Here is a 20,169-nt window from a genome sequence, read left to right on the forward strand (position 1 = left end):
TTCATGTCCTGAGACCTTTTTCAAAGCACATCTAGGGATATCTGCCTAGGGAAGGCAGTAAGTAGTGAGTCCACAAAGCGATCTGTTTGCGCTAATCTCAGATGGCACATAATAATAGTGCTCTGCGCCGGCTAAGTGCCGGGCAAATATTAGTGTCTTGTTTTACTTGTTGCAGAAGCTGAAACTTAGCACAGTCAGTAACCTACAGTGTCTGCTGCTGTAAGAGAGCTGGCCAGAACCTGGCTTTCTTCTCCAGCCACCTCTGTGAGTCTGGGGACAGGTTGTTTCAGGGGGTAGCTGGGAAAGCCCATTTTATTTTCATGTTGCTCTATTTTTCCCTCTCTTGCTTGACTCTGGTTTTAAAGGCTGTCCTGGTTAGTTGCTCCCCACACCATCTACCCATAAAAATCCCCTGCAGAGGCACGCCAGGGAGTGTGCTAGTACTGGGAGGTATACCAGTGTGCCGCACAGTGTGTTTGCATCTGCTCCTCTGTTGGCTGCCCTCTTCCTGCAAGTGACAGGCTCTGGCAAATGCCAGGCTGCTCGTTACCTTTGTACTGCTCCATGCATAATGAGGTAAAATGAAAACAAGTTCTCTCACTGCAGCTATGTGATCTGGGAACTCATAAAGGCTAAAGTGCTTTTAATTATGAGCTTGTTCCGATTATGCCCAGGCTTTCTGTTTCCTCCCATGGAGCAGACCAGCCCTCTGAGGTCAAGATGAACTTCAGTTAGAACTTCTGGCACACAGTTAGGAAAACTGGAGAGTTTCCCCCTCCTAAAACTAGACACCTGCAATGCGTGATCTATTGTTCCTCAGAGGCCCATTCTCCTGGCTATAATATTGCTGAAAGCAGAACAAACACAATTATTTCTGGACACGAAAGAGCCTTTCCTTTCTCTCTGGCTCTGTAGCACACCAGGAGCCCCCCGTTCTTCTCCCAGCTGTGGGATCGCAGGGTCTGATGAAGCAAGAGGCCTTAGCCTGCTTGGTCAAGCTTCCCTCTCCTGGGCTTGGAACTGAGATTTCGTAAGTTGAACTTGCTCCCTTCATCCTGAACTTCAGCTGATGTGTATGAAAGCAAATAAAAGATTGGAGCCCTCTGTGGAGAGGGACTGGAGGATCGATAAGCAGGGATTCAGACTGGATGGAAGAGACCCGTTTCAGCTCCCTGCTTGTGCTGACTCTGGGCAAACCCCTGTCTGTGGCCCTAGGTGTAAAATGGCTGCTGAAGTGTTAGGAGCCTTGGAAAGAATGTGAATGGGTGAAGAAGGAAGACTGGCTGTGCCCTAGTATTGGGAACTGGGGCCAGGTACAGCGCTGCGGGGCTGAAATCTCCAATCTCTGCTGTGCCGTGGGGAGCCCAGTGGCTCACAGCACTGGTTATCCATGGAGCAGCAGGAGGAGTAAGGAAGGTGCTCCTACACCAGGGAGCCCATACAGTATTTTGGTGCATGAGCATTCAGTGTTTTAAGAAGTTGTGGGAACTAGCGGCGGTGATTTCCTGTGGATTCCCCTTGCAGTTCACCTGTAGGACTTTTCCCCTATCAAGCTACATGGAAAGTATTCGATGAGCTAAAAAACATTCCGGAGTGAATCACAACATATAGCTCAGACCTTTATTTGTGAAAGAGGGATAGGTGTGGGGTTAATGCCTGGAAGTTGATGTGGTTGTGACTGCATCTCTACTAGCACTGAGGGCATCTCTGGCTGAGAACCACTGCCCTATGTTTTGCTGGATGCCTGTGCAGCTTTAACAGTTATGGCCAATTAATTAGAACTGCTTCCCCTTGTTTTCCCCTTATAAATCACTTCCTCTTTAGCCAGTCCACAGAGAAAACAAGGGAAGAGTGAAATAAGTCTGAAGTAAAATATGAACCTCCCTTTTATTCCATATTTCAGACGATAGCAGTCTGTGGGACACCCAGGGAATAGGTTTTCTGAGCCAATGCTCTGTGAATTCGCACTCTGTTTACGAGCCTCTTCAGTGTATAAAGTGAAGTTTTTAATGGCTGTTGCTGTTCCTTATGAATGGCTGTGAAGTCTGGGTCACCGCAGATCAGAGCAAATTCCCCTCCTCTCCACTGCGGTCAGAATTAGCTTTCCCCAACTACAAAGCCTGATGAGGGCGGGTCAGCTCACAGCTCTGCTATGAGGAGGATGTTAATCAGGCCCCAGCCAATGTACTTGCACTGATTGGGAAGGAAGAACAAGGAGCTTTTTTTGTGTGTGTTTTGCTTTGTTTAAAAATTTTCAAGAAATGATCTTTGGCGATCTCTACAGGTAGAATACTCTGCTTCTGTGCAGAGGTGGGTTGTTTCCATTGGACAGGAGAGACCCACCAATGGACCTGAGATTTGCATAAAGGCTCTCCTAAATACATTTATTTCCTTTGATTTAAATATGATGGCCTGAACACCTTCCCCTGCTCTGTCACTCCCTAGATCTGCTGGCTGGGACCTGTTTCATGCTGTGTTGTGTGACCCAGTATGTCCCAGGTGCAGTCTTGTGCCCAGGGAGGGGTGTCTTTGGTCAGTGGGATGTTGTAGTGTGGGACAGCACAAATGAAAATGGACCAGACTTGTTGTGGACGTAGCTGAACGTAGGTGGCATGAATCTGGGCTTCTGTACTTACTGGTTAGAAGGTTTACGTGGTCTTGGCTTGGTCTCATTGTTATCCCAGCTGAGGATTCTCATCCGCAAGCATGTCACCGTCACTGTAAAAGCTCACAGATATGGCTGTGATTTGCCTAGGACGCAGTAAGTGTGAGCTGGGTGCTGGTATCCCACGTGGACAGCGTGATGGATGGATGTGATGTGCAGCACTCTTCACGTGAGTGCCTGAAGGAGAAAGAAGGAACCTAGCTCTGCTTTCCAGATTTCTTTGGCAGGGTGCCTCCCCAAGGGGAGATTTAAGGTGACAAGGAGAGGATGAGCAGTAAGCTACTGCCACTGTAGATCAAAACTGAGCAGTGATGCTGAGTGATTGCATAGCTCCTGCCAAGTTGAACTCTGCTGGTGCTTCTTTGTTCCCCAAATCGTTCTCTTATAGGTTTGTCCTTTACCTGTGTCCAGTGCAATGAAACTCGTCATGTTTCTTGTGTCTGGGGGAATAACAGTAAAGATAATTATATGCTTACAAAACAAGTGATGCGCGATGCAATTGCTCACCACCTACCCGCTGATGCCCACCTGGTCCCTGAGCAGCAGCTCTCCCTCTGTCCAACTCCCTCCCCCCAGTTTTATAGTTTTTTGCATGATGTTGTATGGTACGGAATATCCCCTTGGATAGTTTGGATCAGCTGTCCTGCTTCCATCCCCTCCCCTCCCTCCAGCTCCCTCCCTGGCAGGGCAGTGCATAAAGCTGAAATGCCCTTGGCTCTGTGCAGCACTGCTCAGCAGCAACTAAAACTTGCATAGGCTTTGCTGGCTACACACCACGCACGTTAATAACTCCCACACAGCTGACCCAGGCAGCAATTCCTGCATCACTACCAGTTGCTCTGGAGAGGGCCGGAGCAGACAATTAGAAGGATATTCGGGACTTAGTCCCCCAGGACAGGTGGATCATGCAATTATATCAACCCTGAGAGCATCTGACTGCACAATGGGACAGGTCAGGGAGCTGGGCACTGGTACCACTGCTCTTGTGTCTGAACTGGCCGTGCTGTCTGATCTCTGCCCTATGCTGCCGATACCTGGCTCTTGGTTATCTGAGGATGATGCTGCGACCTGCACTCCTCTGCTCTTTTATTCAGCAGCTATGCTGCCTTTTGTTTCTGCAAGCCATTGTCTTCAGCTCTTTGCTGGATTCCCAGAAACCTTTGCTAGCAACCTCCAGCTAATGATGATCTGTGCAAGTGTACTTCTGAAAGCTGTCATGAAAGGGGAAGTCCAGTCACTGTGTGACCTACACTCAGTTTCTCTTTTATCCAGAAATTCAGAAAGCTTAAATAAAATAGCCCCTTGGCATTGTTCCTAGGAAACCACTCACCAGGCAGTCTGAAATAATCATACAGATAATTTACTTGAATGCTGCTGATATGGACATTTTAGTCTTCTCTTCCTATTTCAAAAGGAATTGGAAAAAAAAAGGGCAGTGTTACTGTCTTTTGAGAAATAATGGAGGCACAGGGTTACGCAGGCAGCAGTTCTTAGATTTCTTCTGCGGCATTAAGGGAAAATAAAAAAAAATGCAAGTAGCAGTAAGCAAGTAAATTCTATTCTTTTTTTTACATAGAACCAAGTTAATTAATATTTTTTTTCTCTGTAGAAGTATCCAAAGGCTATTAGGAGCTCAGACAGGGGATCTTATTAAGCTCTTGTTTTGAAGTGGGATTAACAAAGAAGTTTAGGTGAGAAGCAGATTTTGGTTGACGTGGTTTTATTGTTGCAGTCTTCCTCCCCTTCCAAAGTTTTCATCTTCCAAAACTACAGATTTTTAATTAAAAAAAAAAGAAAAAAAGAGAGGGATATTTCTCGGCCTTTCAGCTCGGCAGCACATACAGACAAATAAATTAAAAAGTGGGAGAAGTGGAACTAACCCAATAATCCGTGAAAACCTAATTTCCCTCACCAGCGTCGCTGACGCAAGCATCTCCCCTCTCCCTTCCCATTCTCCAGTTCAGGGGCAGTGATTGGAGAAATTGGCTAACAAGATCAGAAAATTTAATTACTGTTCTGCCTCCCCTTCCCAAGAAATTGGATGTCACACTTCCTTGTAGTTTTAAGATGCGCTACGGCTGATTTTCACATGACTTCAACCTGACTCCCTACCCTTTTCCCTCCCTTTCTTCCCCCTCCTGCCCATGGGAATACCCATCCAATGCAGCTAATCTGTGGTCCTGAAGCAGAGTTATGGGAGGCACCACAGCTCTGTTGACAGCCGTGGTAAAGCTTGGCCCCAGCCAAGCTTGATCACAAGCCAGTCTTTGTGGCTTGTGCTGGAAGGAGTGCCACAGGGTGGACAGGCTGTGTTGGTTCTCTGTGCTCCATAGAGCATCATCTATAGGTGCTCCTCACCTCTCTGTTTCATGCCCTCGTGGCCAAGAAGGCCAATGGCTTCCTGGCTTGTCTCAGAAAGTGCATTCAGCAGGACCAGGGAGGTGGTCGTCCCCTGTGTGCAGCTTTGGTGGGGCCACACTTCTATTATTGTGTTCAATCTGGAGAAGAGGAGGCTCAGGGAAGACCTCATTCCTCCTTACAACTCCCTGAAAGGAGGTTGTGGCAAGGTGGGGGTTGGCCTCTGCTCCCAGGTAACAGTGATGGGATGAGAGGTGGTGGCTTTACATTGTGCCAGAGGAGGTTCAGATTGAATATGAACATTTCTTCTCAGAAAGAGCAGTGAGGCACTGGCACAGCTGCCCAGGGAGGTGGGGAATCACTGTCCCTGGAGGTGTTCCAGAGCCATGGGGATGTGGCACTGAGGGACATGGTCAGTGGGCATGGTGGGGTGGGTTGTAGTTACACCTGGTGATCTTAGAGGTCTTTTCCAACCTTAATGATTCTGTGATTCTATGCTGGAACACAGCTTTGTGGATAGTCATTGCTCTGTGCATCTTGTCTTGAGATTTGTCTCAGGCCTGGGGCTCAGTTATGACCCAGCCTGTGAAAGAAGACAGGACCGTGGTCTGCAGTGGCTTAAAATTGTATCTGACAGATGCTACCTGTGGAAAGGAGTTCAGAAGGTCCCGGGTACAGCTTATGTAGACTTTTCTCTGCGGGTCTTGGTGAGAGGCTGGAAGGTCCTCAGCCATGCTCGCCTCCATGCCTGTTCTGAGCCGTGCTGGCCAGTCCTGAACATTCCTCCACAGGTGCTATGCATTTCCCAGGAGTCACTCCCCCCATACTTGGCCTCAGGTGCGCCACAGATTTACTCTTTCTTTGGCTCTTTTATTGCTACAGCTGTGTGGAAGCAAAATGTAATGATGGGGCCAGGGAGGGCTTTGGATTAGTGTTCTTCTTACTCCTCTTATTTGATGTCTGGGCCACAAACCAGCACGACGAAATTTCCTTGTCTGTTCAAAATTACGAGCTCAGACCTGTTTTTCCTCCCAGGCTTTTGTGGGAGCCCTGTGGATATAGAAGAGCTGAGGCTGTTACTGGGAGATGTTGCAAGGGTCCAGGCAGGGCAGAGATGAATGCAGTGCAGAAGAGAAGAAACATGGATTGTTTTGTAATGTCGCCTCTATCACTGGAAGGGATCTGGGACATGTAATTAACTAAAAAGGAGGCTGCTCTGCATAACACAAGCCTGCTGTATCCAGCTCAGCAGGGCTGGTGACCCAGGCTTTGGTCTCATGGCTGGCGATGACACCAGAATCCCCTGGTAGCAGAGCAGCCTCACTGGAGACAGCTGCTCTATTTATTTTTTGATTTGTATTCCCAGCATGTCTTGTTCTGTGCGAACTGTGAGCCTGGCTTGGAAATTCAGTGCGAGCACCTTATCAGATAATGAATAATGATTTATTGAACATACGGGTAAACACTATAGATAAGGTATAAATACACTTCGGAACTGCAGTTGCATTTGTAAGAATAAATACCAAATCAGCCCCATGGCTTTTGCTTCTCTTTGCAGCTGGCACAGAGGCGTCTCCTGGGCTGCTGTGTTTCTCTGCAGAGCCCCAGGTACATGCATGTGCCCATTTACAACAGGAGAAACCCAAGGATAGGGCATGAGTGCAAAGTCACCTGCCAAGAGACTCTCCCGCAGGCGTTTGATTGCTCTTGCTGCATGAGCTGGTCTTGTGCGGGCTGAAGTGGTGTGAAGTGCATCTCCACCCAGGCACGTGCTGCAGCTGGAACCACTGAATAGGCATCTGGTGGCTCAGGTTGTGTGTTCAGGGACCCTGAAGGTAGCACTGGGGAAAAGGTTAAGAGCTTGTGCTGTCCTATGATGAATGGGTTTCTGTCATTGAGCCCGTTCATGTGCATAAAACAGCTTGCTGGGGTACGTGGTCACACTGGATTAGCTCTGGTACTGAGTATTTACCTGGAGCACAGTGACTGCCTCTGGAGGAAGACGGAAGGCAGGATTCAGTTGTTAAATGGAGGGTCATGTACACAAATATGTTGACCAGTGCTGTCTGTGATGCCCTGAGTGTGGAATGGTGAGCCCTCTTTGCTTATAAAGTTGCTCCTCTGCAAACACTGATCTGCTCCAGCTGAACTAACAGCTGGGTCTGTGCTGCCTATGGTGTCTGCCATGTCGTGCTGCTGCTGAATTTGCAGCACCTGTTGGTGGAAAACCCGCTGGCGATCCAGCATGCTGCCAGGGCTTTAAGAGTTTTCTGACAGCTGTGATAACACCCCATTCTGCTCCCCTGCCATCCCCAGGTACACGCTCACCCCCATCCGTGCCTTCTCCCATGTCTCTGGGTCAGCCTGTATATGTGGCAGGCTGCCTGAAGTGCTGTCCCTCTGCAAGCTTCCCCTAAAATCCCGGCCTGCCAGATGCTTACAGAGGGTGCCAATAGAGAGGAGTGGATGGCAGGAGGTCAGGCTGGCTTCCTTATTTATTCTCACTGCAGCCCCTGGTATCTGCCTCTTCCACTTTCTGGCCACAGTCCCTTCTGGCAACAAGCCTGTATTATCTGCAGCCCCCGTGAGGTCATAGGTAAATGATAGCCCTGCTTTTCCTCTCTGCTTTAATCATCAGTCTCCAAAGGTGGAGACATTCTAATCCTTTAAATGAGAGGTAAGTCCAGTTCCTCCTGGAAATAGCTGTTGGGTGTCTGAACCCCACACGTGGCACGGTTGGAAAAGACCTGGGGAACCCCAGTGATAGCCCAGCTCAGAGCCTGGCGTTTGGATTGCTGTGACTCCAGGATTCAGAGTTAGGTAATGGATAGAGGTGGTACAGGGTTTTTCAAGCTAGGCTGTGATAATCCTTTAAGACACAAAGGGGACACAGTTCAAAACTCCTCTGAGATCATCTCTTGCATGCAGGAGGGCTGCATAATGAATGACTGTGGGAATACGGCCAGTGTGGGTACTCCAGCCTTGGCCTTGCCACCTGCAAGTGGAAAAATGGTTTTCCTGTGCTCTGTCGTAGTGACTGTGGCATTGCTTTCCCTAAGGCCTTTGTGCAGAATTGGGGAATTGCTTCTCTTTTGACCTTAAGATTTTTCAGTGTCTTGCTGTGTGAATGCATTCTTCTCACTTTTCCCAGTTTGTGCTCATCATTCCTTTGTTTTTCCCCAGCAGGCCCGGTTCACTGTCTTGTGTGACTTCTGGGCTACGACGTAAATTACAAAAGCCTAGGGACAGAGAGCGTGATAAAGCTTTGTGATCCAATCTGTTAGCGAATATAGCCACAGAGAGAATTTGATTTGCATACATTTCCTACCCTGAATTTCCTACCCTGAATTCCTCCGGTGCTATTAGGAGTCACCATAGCTAGCACAATCTCTGAACTGTGGAGCTTAGATGCATGCAGAAGTACACCTATTTGCTTTCTTGGAAAGAGATTTACTGAAGCGTTTTTCATGTTATTGTCCCCCCCGCCTTCCTCCCCATCAGAGGAGTTTGTGCTGCTGTCAAGACTCTTTGATCTGAGTTAATTCTTTGATGAAGCTTCACAAGACAATAGAGAAACTGAGCACGCTCTGGGGAGAAGGCTTCCTTCTTAAATGATGTGGAATTGGAATCGCGGCAGCTCAGTGAGGTGGTGCAGCCCACAGGCGTGATGTCTGCATAGTGTGATGCCACCGGTGGCACCAGGCTGTGAGTGTGCCCTGGGCAGGGGGAGAGCTGGGGAAGACTTGCTTCAGGGCTGGTTGTGCCAGTGTGGTAAGAATTGGGGTGAGTGGGTAGTGAAGAGATGCTGAGCTCTTCTTTTCCCAGGTCTGTGTGCAAGAGCAGGGTGAGAAGGAAGGACTCTTGGCTTTCACAGGCAAACCAGAGTGGTTGTAGCCATGGATCCAGTTCCTGCCATGTCAGACTCCTTTGGGTTGATCTTCACCTTGGTGAAGCTTCTATGGCACAAAGCTATGCGCCGTCGCCCGCGCTTGAGCCATGCACTCTGTGGGACCGGCTCCCGTGGGAAAGTTACCAAGCTGCACCTCGTTGGCCGTGGTCTTTCCTCCTTCCCCTCCTTGTCTGGCTGCCTGCTTAATTGATTACTTCATTGCTCTGCTGTTGCTTTTGGAGCTGAATGCGTTGAGTTAAACTGCGAGAACAGAGAAAGGAGGCAGTGAATCTGAGTGCCAGGCTTGCATCTGAAAGATTACGGCACAATCTAATGAGCTCATTAATTTCATTTCATTAACCAAACAGTGCTTGTGGAGAATGGCAAATATTTAAAGAAGCCCAGCAGGGTCAGAAACACATTTAATTAATGTTGTCACATGATACTGAGAACAGGAGGGGGGAATAAATCCTGATGCTATATATTAACATCCATGGTGACTTCTCTTTTATATTTTATGTGCTTCTCGGATGAGAGTTCTCCCTCTCTTGTAGGTCTGTCTGGCTCCATTTGTCTCAGGGCTGCAGCAACTCCCCAACTCGAACACATTTTCCCTTCTTCCCAGGCTCCCTGTGGGGGTGAGCAGTGCCTTTGTCCCCTGTTTATGGGCAAACACTTGAGGCCAAACAGAAGAGATGTCTCCCTCATGGTTATGCCAGGGGTTGGGGTTAGGGGCAGTGGCAGAGGAGCCTGGTTCCCTGTGTTTCTGCTCTTTGGACGGCCCTGCTTCCCCAGTGGGACTGAGGCTTGGGTTCTGAACAAGCACCCAACAGAGAAGAGATGATCTCCTGTGCTGGGGAAGGTATTGGGACCTTTGGAGGCACACCTTTTGCCTTGCAGAGAAAATAACACCCTTAGATGGAGGACTTGATAATGTTGGGTGACTACTCTGCATTGTTATTATAGTAAATGAGTCTGAGCTCGAATGCTTCCTGTTCATCCAGCTGGGTGCCCTGGGTGCCACAGCATGAAAGAAATTTGAAACACACACAAACAACAAGGGAACAGAGAGGGTCAAAACCATTTTGATACCCTTCAAGTCTGGTGCATTTGGCTTGGCTATTTGTAGAGACTTGTGTGCGTCACAACTACGTGGGATCTCATCCCATCCTCCATGTGTCGGAGGGAATCTGGGCCTAGGGATTTCCTAATGAGCCAGCTGTGAACTTATTAATCTGTATTAGTGAGGTAGTCCTTGCTAAAAGCTCGTTTTGATTTTGAGGGGGGCTATATTCTTTTGTAGTTCTGGTCCTGGATCCGTGTGAAGCATCCAATGGAACTCCCTATTGCTTTTCTGATTGTCCTGGTACATGCTGCTCCCTGGGGTAAATTGAATTTGGATGGATACCCGAAGGTATTGGAAGGTCTGGCTTTCTCCTGAGCAAATTATTTCTGTGGCCCCTGGATCAAGAAGCATCCCAGCTAAAATAACCCCAGAGGGAAAGGGGCTGTGTTTTTATCCTTGAAGTCTCCTGGTGCTACAGTGTTCATGTGCTTGCTACTTTGCAACACATTGATATGTTTGTTGCTCTGGGAAAAGAGCCCTGATGTCCAGAGAGGGAGAAGGTGGCTCAGATTTAGGGGTAGTAGTCAACTGAGCTCACCTGTGGTATTGCTGTACCATGAAAATGAGCTCATCCAGGGAATTGTGAAAGCAAGTCAGCTTGGCCAATGGAGCAGGGCAGGGCTGGTGCAGGCTGCTTTACCATCAGCATCTGCTTCTCGTGGCTAATGTGCTGCACTTGGCCATATTCCTTATTATTATACCGATGTTAAAGAGATGTCTGCCATTAACATGGTATTGATCATGCGAGGGGCTCAGAGCAGTGGTGCTCTCTGAGCAGGCAGAGCTGGGGGGACTTGCTGTCGTTAATTGCCACATCTGGAGAAAGCAAGTGGCTGAAAGGCCGAGCATAAATCGTGAAGTGCCTATGAATTAGTCCTCTGACAGCGTTCCTCGGTGTGGTCTGGCACTTCCATGAGTGATTGCAGATGGCTGGGGAGAGGCAGAGGGCACCAGGCGGGAGGTGAGGGCCTTCCTTTGCTGTGCTCTGTGGCACTTTGCCCGTTACCCCATCGCTCACCCCTCAGCTTGTCAGGGCTTGATTGCAATAAAATGAAGCGGCACTTGGCGCTGCTGAGTTCATCCTCCATCACGGTGCACTCACCCCGGTGCTTTCTGCCAAAAGGAGCCTCCCTGGGCAAAACCGGCTGCTAACAGTGGGGCTGCCCCTGGTGAGAGGGACTCAGCAGTGGGTCAGGAGCAGAGAGGGCTCAGCACCACTCGGGCTGTGCTCAGCATCCCAATGTGGGGCTGTGCTGGCAGCAGGAGGGGTCTGTCCCCCTGTGCTGGGGACTGAGCCATGCTAGTGGCCTGGGTGAGGTCCTTTGGCATGCTGAGGGACTGGCTGCTGTTACTCCTCCCTGGCAGAGAGCAAGGCACAGTGCCCAGAGTTGCATTAAGACTGGTTCATAGGAGAAACACCCACTGGTGGAAGCACCTGCTGGTTGTTTGGTTGCAACTTGAGTTGCTCCTTTGTGTTGGCCTGGATGGAAAGTCTTGAAATGAAGCAAGCGGGGCAGGTGTCCTTGGCAGGCAGGCCAGTGTCTGCGGGGAGACCTGGGGCTAGGCCGGATGTGTGTCAGATTAGTGCCTGAGAGACAGGTCGCAATGACTTCCATGGTGAGATATTGGCCTGTTCTCATTCTGCCATATGGTCTTGTGTTCGGCTGCATGGTCCCAATGCAAGCATAGCATGAGAAGAGGCAAATCCCATCCCTGTGGTGAGGATGTTGCTGTGCATTGGGACGAGAAATAATGCAGCGTGACCTGGGAAAGGTGCTCCAGGTCCAGCATGGCCCTGGGACAGGAGAGCTCCTTGTGCTGCATGGCCCAGAGCAGGAGGTGAGGACAGCGGGAGGCCTGGCACGGCTGAGCCTGTTCTGGGGGCTCTTGCCAAGCACCCACGGTGCTGAGAGGCTGACAGCATTCCTGCTGTCTCAGTGACATGTGCTGCCCTTTCTCAGGAGGAGCTGCTTTTGTCCTCTTTGGAGCTGGCGAGCATGGGCTTTCTATCTCACCCTGCAGCGTGGCTGCCCACAGCATCCTGTTGGGCCGCTTCTTGCCCATGGGAAAAAGAAAAAAAACCCACGTCCTCACGTGTGAAATCCCTGGGACAAATCTCTGGTGGCTGGGGAAACAGCTGTGCCTTGAGTTGCCTCTTCGCAGCGACGCTGCCTTGGGGATCACAGTTTGCTTCACTGCAGTCGTGCGGATTAAAGCAGCGCTTCCCCATCACTTCCTGACGCCCTCAGAAGCCAGGTCACACTGGGGAGGTGGCAGATTGGCCAGTGACCTGGAAGGACATAAAATGGAAGGATTTAGCTTCTGGAGGGGGTTTGTCCAGGGAGTCAAACTCGTGGGTGGAGAAACAAAAAGCTTTCTAGTTCCAGTGCTGCCTCTTCTGCTGTTTCTCAGAGGAAGAAAGAGCACCTTCAACAAAATGCTCCCTGAACTGCAGCTATTTCACACAATTCCCATTCCCAGCCTCTTTGAGTAAGTGTTTGACCATCTTTGAAGGTGTTTTCTAGTCCACTGCTGTCATCCTTGAATATACTTTCTTGCCCTGCTCTCTGAAATTTGGACCATGACCAGAAATTTGCTTATCCCTTTTAGACTTGAGGTATTTGAATCCCTGTCAATCGACCAGCTTGTGAGAGTGGAACAACCTTTTTCTTTTAAACCTTCCCAGCCGTACCACCAAATCCAGAATATATATTACAGGATCAGGAAAAAAACAGCTTTGCCAATGTAAAACTTGAAAGGCAGATCATAAAAACAAAATTGTGGATTTCAGCAGAACCTAAAATAATCCCTCCAATTATAGGGAATAATAAGAGACTGAACATGATGGGGCAACAGATTAATATCTGGCTCCAAGCCTGGTGTGCCCGGCAGGGGTTTGGGTTTTTCGACCTCGGCTTGATTTACAAGAGACCGGGCCTGCTGGCATCCAATAGGAGTAGCTTATCCCACTGGTGGAAAGGGGTTTTACGATGGGAATTGGGAAGGTTCACTGAAAGGGCTTTAAACTAGGTAGGAAGGGGGGCGGGGGTGAAACCAGGGTCACTGGTAAGGACCCTGTATGTAATGAGCCAGTGCTTCTGGGAGGGGCTTGTGCTAGTAAGATCCCACAGTCTTGTGGGGGGAAGGAGGAGGACGATGCACCCTTTTGTAGGAAGAACACAAGAGATGATGTGAGGTTGGTGGCTATGATAACGCATGAGCATGGACAAGAGGGTATTAGGGCTTTAGGAAGCAGTGGTGGAGAACTTCAGATTTCTTCTGGAAGTTTGAAGGAGGGCCCCTCTACAAAGGTAGTGTGCCGGAAAGCCCAGCTGAAGTGCCTTTACACTAATGCACGCAGCATGGAAAATAAGCAGGAGGAACTGGAAACCGTGATGTGCTTGGAAAACTATGATCTGGTTGCTATCACGGAAATGTGGTGGGACAAATCCCATGATTGGAACACTCTGATCATGGGCTACAGGCTCTTCAGAAGGGATATACAGGGCAGGAAGGAAGGGGGAGTTGCCCTCTACGTTAGGAAGTGGATAGATTGTGAAGAGCTGTGTCTGAGTAACAGCCATGACCAGGTTGAGAGCTTATGGGTTAAAGTCAGGGATCGGTCCGGTAACGGAGATCTAGTGGTTGGGGTCTGTTACAGGCCACCTGATCAGGGGGAGCCTGTTGACGAGGCCTTCTTGCTCCAGCTGTGGGAGGTGTCGTGTTCGCGGGCTCTTGTCCTGATGGGGGATTTCAACCACCCGGATATCTGCTGGGATAGCGGAAAGGCGGGCGGCAGACAGTCCAGCAGATTCCTGGAGTCTGTCAAGGATAACTTCCTTGTCCAGGTATTAGACGGACAGACCTGAGGTGAAGCCTTACTGGACCTGGTGCTCACCAACGTGGAGGAGAGCATTAGAGGGGTTAAGATTGGAGGCAGCCTGGGCTGTAGTGATCATGCCCTGGTGGAGTTTGTGATCTGGAGGAATGCAGGCCTGGCAAAGAGTAAAATCAGGACCCTGAACTTCAGGAGAGCGAAATTCCGGCTGCTCAAGGAACTGCTGGGAGGGATCCCCTGGGAAACTGTCCTTAAGGGCGAAGGAACAGAGCAGAGCTGGCAGCTCTTTAAGGACACCCTCCTGAGAGTGCAAGAGCTCTCCATCCCCCAGCAAAAGAAATTGAGCAGAGGAGGCGGGCGACCGGCATGGCTGAGCAAGGACCTGCAGCTTAAACTGAGGGAAAAGAGAGAAATGTATGCAAAGTGGAAGCAGGGTTGTGTAGCCTGGGAGGAATATAGGGCTGTTGTCCGCATGTGTAGAGATAGGATCAGGAAAGCCAAGGCACAGGTAGAGCTAAACTTGGCTAGGGATGTGAAAAATAATAAGAAGGGGTTCTACAGGTACATAGGCAGGAGGACACAGGTCAAGGAGAGTGTTCCCCCTCTGATAAATGAGGATGGAGAAGTGGCTTCCTCAGACGTGGAAAAAGCTGAAGTGCTCAATAAGTGCTTTGCCTTGGTCTTCACTGGTGGTCAGGCTCCCCATGTCTGCCAAGACCCTGAACCTCAGTGTGTGGGTGAGAGGAGCGAATTCTGTCCCATTGTAACAGTGGAACAAGTTCAAGACCTCTTCTTGAAACTGAATGTGTGGAAGTCCATGGGGCCGGATGATATCCATCCTAGGGTTCTGAGAGAGACGGCTGATGTGGTTGCCGAGCCGCTCTCCATCATATTTGAAAAATCATGGCTGTCCGGTGAAGTCCCCAGTGACTAGAGAAAGGGAAACATTACTCCCATTTTTAAGAAAGGGAGAAAGGATGACCCGGAGAACTACAGGCCGGTGAGCCGCACCTCTGTGCCTGGGAAGATCATGGAGCAGATCCTCCTAGAAGACATGTTAAGGCACATACGTGACAAGGAAGTGATCCGAGACAGTCAGAATGGCTTCACCAAGGGTAGATCTTGCCTGACCGATCTGGTGGCCTTCTACGATGAAGTGACGGCATCGGTGGATGGGAGGAGGGCGATGGATGTCATCTACCTGGACTTCTCCAAAGCCTTTGACAGGGTCCCTCATCACATCCTTCTCTCTAAATTGGAGAGGTATGGATTTGAAGGATGTACTGTTCGGTGGGTTAAGAACTGGTTGGCTGGTCGCAGCCAAAGGGTTGTGATAAATGGTTCTGTGTCAGGGTGGAGGCCAGTCACAAGTGGTGTCCCCCAAGGCTCAGTCCTGGGACCGGTGCTCTTCAATGTCTTTATCAATGACATAGATGATGGAATCGAGTGTACCCTCAGCAAGTTTGCAGATGACACCAAGCTGAGCGGTGCAGTCGATACATTAGAAGGAAGGGAAGCCATCCAGAGGGACCTGGACAGGCTGGACAAGTGGGCCCATGAGAACCTAATGAGGTTCAACAAGGCCAAATGCAAGGTGCTGCACTTGGGCCAGGTCAAACCCAGGTATTTGAACAGACTGGGGGAAGAAGTACTGGAGAGCAGCCCTATGGAGAAGGACTTGGGGGTCCTGGTGGACGAGAAGCTGGACATGAGCCAGCAGTGTGCACTGGCAGCCCGGAAGGCCAACTATGTTCTGGGCTGCATTAAAAGAGGAGTGGTCAGCAGGGAGAGGGAGGTGGTGGTCCCCCTCTACTTGGCTCTTGTGAGGCCCCATCTGGAGTACTGTGTCCAGGCCTGGGGCCCCCAGTACAAGAAGGACGTGGAGCTCTTGGAAAGAGTTCAGAGGAGGGAGACCAAGATGATCAGAAGGCTGGAGCACCTCTCCTATGAGGAAAGGTTGAGGGAGCTGGGCTTGTTTAGTTTGGAGAAGAGAAGGCTCTGGGGAGACCTCATTGTGGCCTTCCAATACTTGAAGGGAGCGTATAAACAGGAGGGGGAATGATTGTTTGTGAGGGTAGATAGCGATAGGACAAGGGGGAATGGTTTTAAGTTGAGACAGGGGAGCTTTAGGTTAGATATTAGGAGGAAGTTTTTCACACAGAGGGTGGTGACGCCCTGGAACAGGTTGCCCAGGGAGGTTGTGGATGCCCCATCCCTGGAGGCGTTCAAGGCCAGACTGGACGTGGCTCTGGGCAGCCTGGTCTAGTGGTTGGCGGCCCTGCACTCAGCAGAGGGGTTGAGACTTGATGATCTTTGAGGTCCTTTTCAACCCAGGCCATTCTATGATTCTATGATAATACTGTCAAAGGTTTGTTGCCATTTTTAGGGAGAGGGAGATTCCTTGCTCAAGACCCGAAAGGCAGAGATATTTTTCCCACCTCTAGCAGTGGCACCTTCTGCTGTTGGAATGGATGGCTTAGATTCTCAAGATACTTCAGGCTTCAATAGTTATGCTCCTTTAATTGAGGTATTACAGATACTATGGATTTTTTTAGCACATTCTTTACTTTTTGTTGTTTTCCATGGTTCGATGGTTGCCTCTGTGGGTGAACTCAGAGCTCTATCCAGAAGGTAAACAGAAATCCTTAACAAAAAAAGAGAAGGAGCCTAAATATAAATCTGTCAAAACCAGACTCTTCCCTGCGGCAGCGTTAGAGGAGACCAGTTGATTGCTGGTGGCTGTATCCAAAGAGCTGAGTGAGTGAGATGGGGGAACGTCCTCCTCGTGGCTGTCAGCGCTGAGGCATCAGGTATCCATCACAGAGCTGGAGGCAGATGGATGGGCTGCAAAGTGAGTGAGGTGCTGCCTCTGCTGCAGTCTGGGGCAAAAATCCCACAGGCTTCTGTGGATTTAATGTTTGGGGTGAAAAAAAAAGGACATGTTCTTTTTCTCAAATTTTGGACTAAATATTTGTCTTCTACTTGAGTTCTTGGTTGCCTGCAGTTTTCATTTCTAGAAGATGCCAAGTAGCTACCCTCAGGTAACCCAGCTTCTTTTCTCCTTGGAGACAGGCCCCCAAAGGCACAGACAGCTGTGGGAATTCTTGGAGCACTGGTTCCCCAGCCCAGGCTGCACTCTGCCTGACTTTTGGTGGCTTCCCTGCTCTGCCTCTCCCACTGCGGTTCTGCTTGGGCACTCTGACCATCATCTGAATTCGCAGTCTGTTGGGTCGTGGCTGAAATCTTTGAATAACTCCACTTTCAAATACCAAGGCAAAGTGAATCTTCTATAAACCCTTTTGGAGGAAGGGTTGTAAACAGAATTGTCCATGGAAATGGGATATGTCTCTCACATCCAGAAAAGCATTGGGCTATTGTTGTACAGGGGGTGCTACTGCTCCACCTCTTCTGATTAAGTATGAACACACTGCAGTTAAGTAAATCCTTCAGACGAGCTTTCCATATTCATAAGACAACGACTTTATCAGGAAAGGGAGGCATTTTGGGGAAATGTCAATATGAATATTACAGCCTCTTTGCTCTTTTTATTGTCCCCTAAATTGTCAAAGTGAAGCTGTAGGAGATAATGTGCAATTATGCTGTCACTAAAGTTTGTGGAACCATTTATAGAAGCTTTTGAGAGATATCCTTCTAGGCACAGAGGGGCTTGTGTGCTCCAGTCTTCCTCATCTCTCTGTGATGCTTCAAACGAACTGAAAACTGCATTTGACTGCATGTGTTTAGGAGAGTGGCTGGTGTTTGGGAGCAAGCTGTTCTCACTGTCCTTCAGTGGTGACAGCACGAGAGGAGCTGTGACTGGGGCTTCAAGAACCAGCAATGGCTGAAGAAGAGGGGATGCTGAGAACTCACGTGCCCACCTTGGGGAGAGGAGTCTCTAGACCCAGGAGGGAGGTAGTAAATCACTGTGGAAGTTGGGTATGGGGCACCTTGATGTTCTTGGTGATGAAAGTCCTTTTCTCATCCCATGTTTCAAGTTGCTGATGGGTTCTGGGGAACATTACCTCTACAGGGTGGAGGAACCTGGGATGGCCAGCACGTGGTCCAGGAGCAGAGGTGAGGCTCTACCTTGTGCCATGGCATTTTACAACCCTGGGGATGGGCTCCTCTTGCCTCTTTTCTTTCCACAAGTATTATCTCCATTTAGTGTCAAATGATGTTTTTCATCCTATTCATTATTCATTTCCGTCATTTAATATTTACATGTGCTTAATCTTTGAATCTCGGGTTCTGTCAGGACAGGAGCTAGGGAAGCTGGAGAGCTGGAGGCAGTGTTGATAAAACACAACCAGAGGGTGTGAAAGAGCCTGAGGGGGTGAGTTTGGCTGCCCGGTTGCTTCTGGGATGGGAGAACCTCTTGTGTTCCCTTAAGATGTGCCAGATCCTGTCCTGATGGCTCCTCCTGGGGCCTCACTGCAGCCCAGCCCTGGGAGGTGCTGAGGGCTTGATGCAGCCATTGGGTTGGCATTTGTTGGCATTGTGCAATTGGCATATTGAGTCACTTGCTGCAGTGGGATCTGAGATTGCTGACTGAGGAGGTTCCCCCTGCCTTTTCCTTTACCCCCTCTGAGAGGGCAAAATCCACTTATGCTTGACAGACCCATTTGTACAGCAGCGTGGAGCCAGGCTAATGCATGGTGGGGAGTGTTCAGGGCCTGGCAAGCTTTGCACGAGGAGCTTTGCCCTGTGCCGTGCTGAGAAGCTCCTGGCCAGCCTGTATGGAACAGTGTCCTGCGTGCAAGGGTTCTGCTCCTGTGCCCTGGAGGTTCCTGGTAGCAAGGATGAAGCTGCTGTGCATGAGCAAGATACAGTGACAGAGCCCAGAGGAGCAGCGGGTAAGAAAACTCTTCTGCTGCCAAGTGGAGTAGTTTTATTGCGAGCCTTAATGCTATTTACTGTGTTTTCCAAGAGCCCCAGAGCCAGATTTCATGCAGTTCAGCTGTCACTAAAAAGTGAATGTACATTTCTAGCCCTCCTGGCCTTCTTGACATGCTGGAAAATACGATTCTTGAACGTGAAAGAGCCAGCAGGCAAACACCCGCTCCCTGAAGCATGCTGTCCTCGCATCCCGTTGCAGAGCCTTGCAGGGTGGAGGTGTGCTTTTGTACGCTTGGGTTCATCAATACTGAACATCTGTCCAAATTCTCCCTGGCTTGTTCAGGCTGTCTCCAAGACCCACAAGGCCTGGCCTGAAAATGTATTATTCGATAAAATTGATCCGGGTGGCAGTGAGCTGTTTTATTTAATTGCTCTTTCTTTGTTTGCTTGGGCGTCTTCACTCATTCTTTGGAATGCAAGCCTGTCCTTGCTGGTTGAACCTCCCGACCAGTAGCACAGTGCCTGGGATCCTCCCTGCTGGCATGCTTGGAGTGTGCTGGGGCTGTGCAATATGCACCAGTTCATGCTCTGCAGCGTGGGGCAGACCTACACTGCGTGCCCCCCATTCCCATTAAGATGATTAAATCAGGGGTTCTGATTGCAGGCAGGGGAAGGAGAAGTGTCAGACAGTGCTCCCAGGGTGGGGTCCCCGCACCTTCCTTCCTCCCGGTGTGCCACCTTGGAGCAGGCGTCCGGTCTTTTTCCTTTTTAGTTTAATTTATGAATAAATAGTTGCCTCAGCAGAGAATAAATCAGACAGCTCTCTCTCTGGGTGAGCATTACCTCTGCCTGCACCCGACTCGGGGAAAAGCCTGGCAGCCCCCTCCCTGCTGTAAAAGTAGATAGAACAAAAGAGTTTTTGTGCTGGGTGCGTGCCAGCATGGAGATGCTTTTATCAGTATCCAAAAAGCATGCAGCAAAACTTCTCCCGACCTGGTTGCATCCACCCAGGGATGAGCGGGTGGGTCAGAGGAGGTCAGGAGCAACACGGGACACCAGAGGCTTGTGCTGGGATTTGATGTGCATTTTGTGTCTTTTAGCCTTTCCCCTTGTCACCTCTCTGCTTGCACAGCAGCACCCTTCTCATCTCATCGGGTGTCTGGGGCTGCTCTACACCGTTGACATTCATCACAGGCTCTGTATACCCCATAGCCAGCCTTAACAAGAACAGGCCTCTCTGAAACCTGGGCAAGCTCCTAAAGCTGTAGCACAGCCACCTGCCAGGCTGGAGCCCTGGCTGCAGGTTGTATGGGGCTCGGTCCCACCATGGCTTTGTGGGTCACACCATATTTGGGCCTTAATGTTCCAGTTTGTTGCATGATTCCGTGTGGAGGAATGAGAGACTCATCTCAAATCTCGATCATTGCTGAAGGGGTTTAGATCTATTTTTGCATTTC

At 49.7% G+C, this 20,169-nt stretch overlaps 1 long non-coding RNA gene across 21 annotated transcripts in view; it reads left to right on the plus strand.

Moving 5' to 3' along the window:
- LOC110397786 overlaps positions 805-20,169 on the plus strand; it is a 115,618-nt gene continuing 96,253 nt past the window's right edge. For 20 of the 21 annotated variants that reach the window (XR_002437967.1, XR_002437972.1, XR_002437968.1 and 17 more), the window contains exon 1: positions 805-1,030. This is a non-coding gene — a long non-coding RNA (uncharacterized LOC110397786). The remainder of the gene's footprint in view (positions 1,031-20,169) is intronic. The other variant, XR_002437975.1, reaches the window with a different exon arrangement.

The sequence above is a fragment of the Numida meleagris genome, chromosome 4, assembly GCF_002078875.1.
Source record: "Numida meleagris isolate 19003 breed g44 Domestic line chromosome 4, NumMel1.0, whole genome shotgun sequence".
Classification (NCBI taxonomy): Eukaryota; Metazoa; Chordata; class Aves; order Galliformes; family Numididae; genus Numida; species Numida meleagris.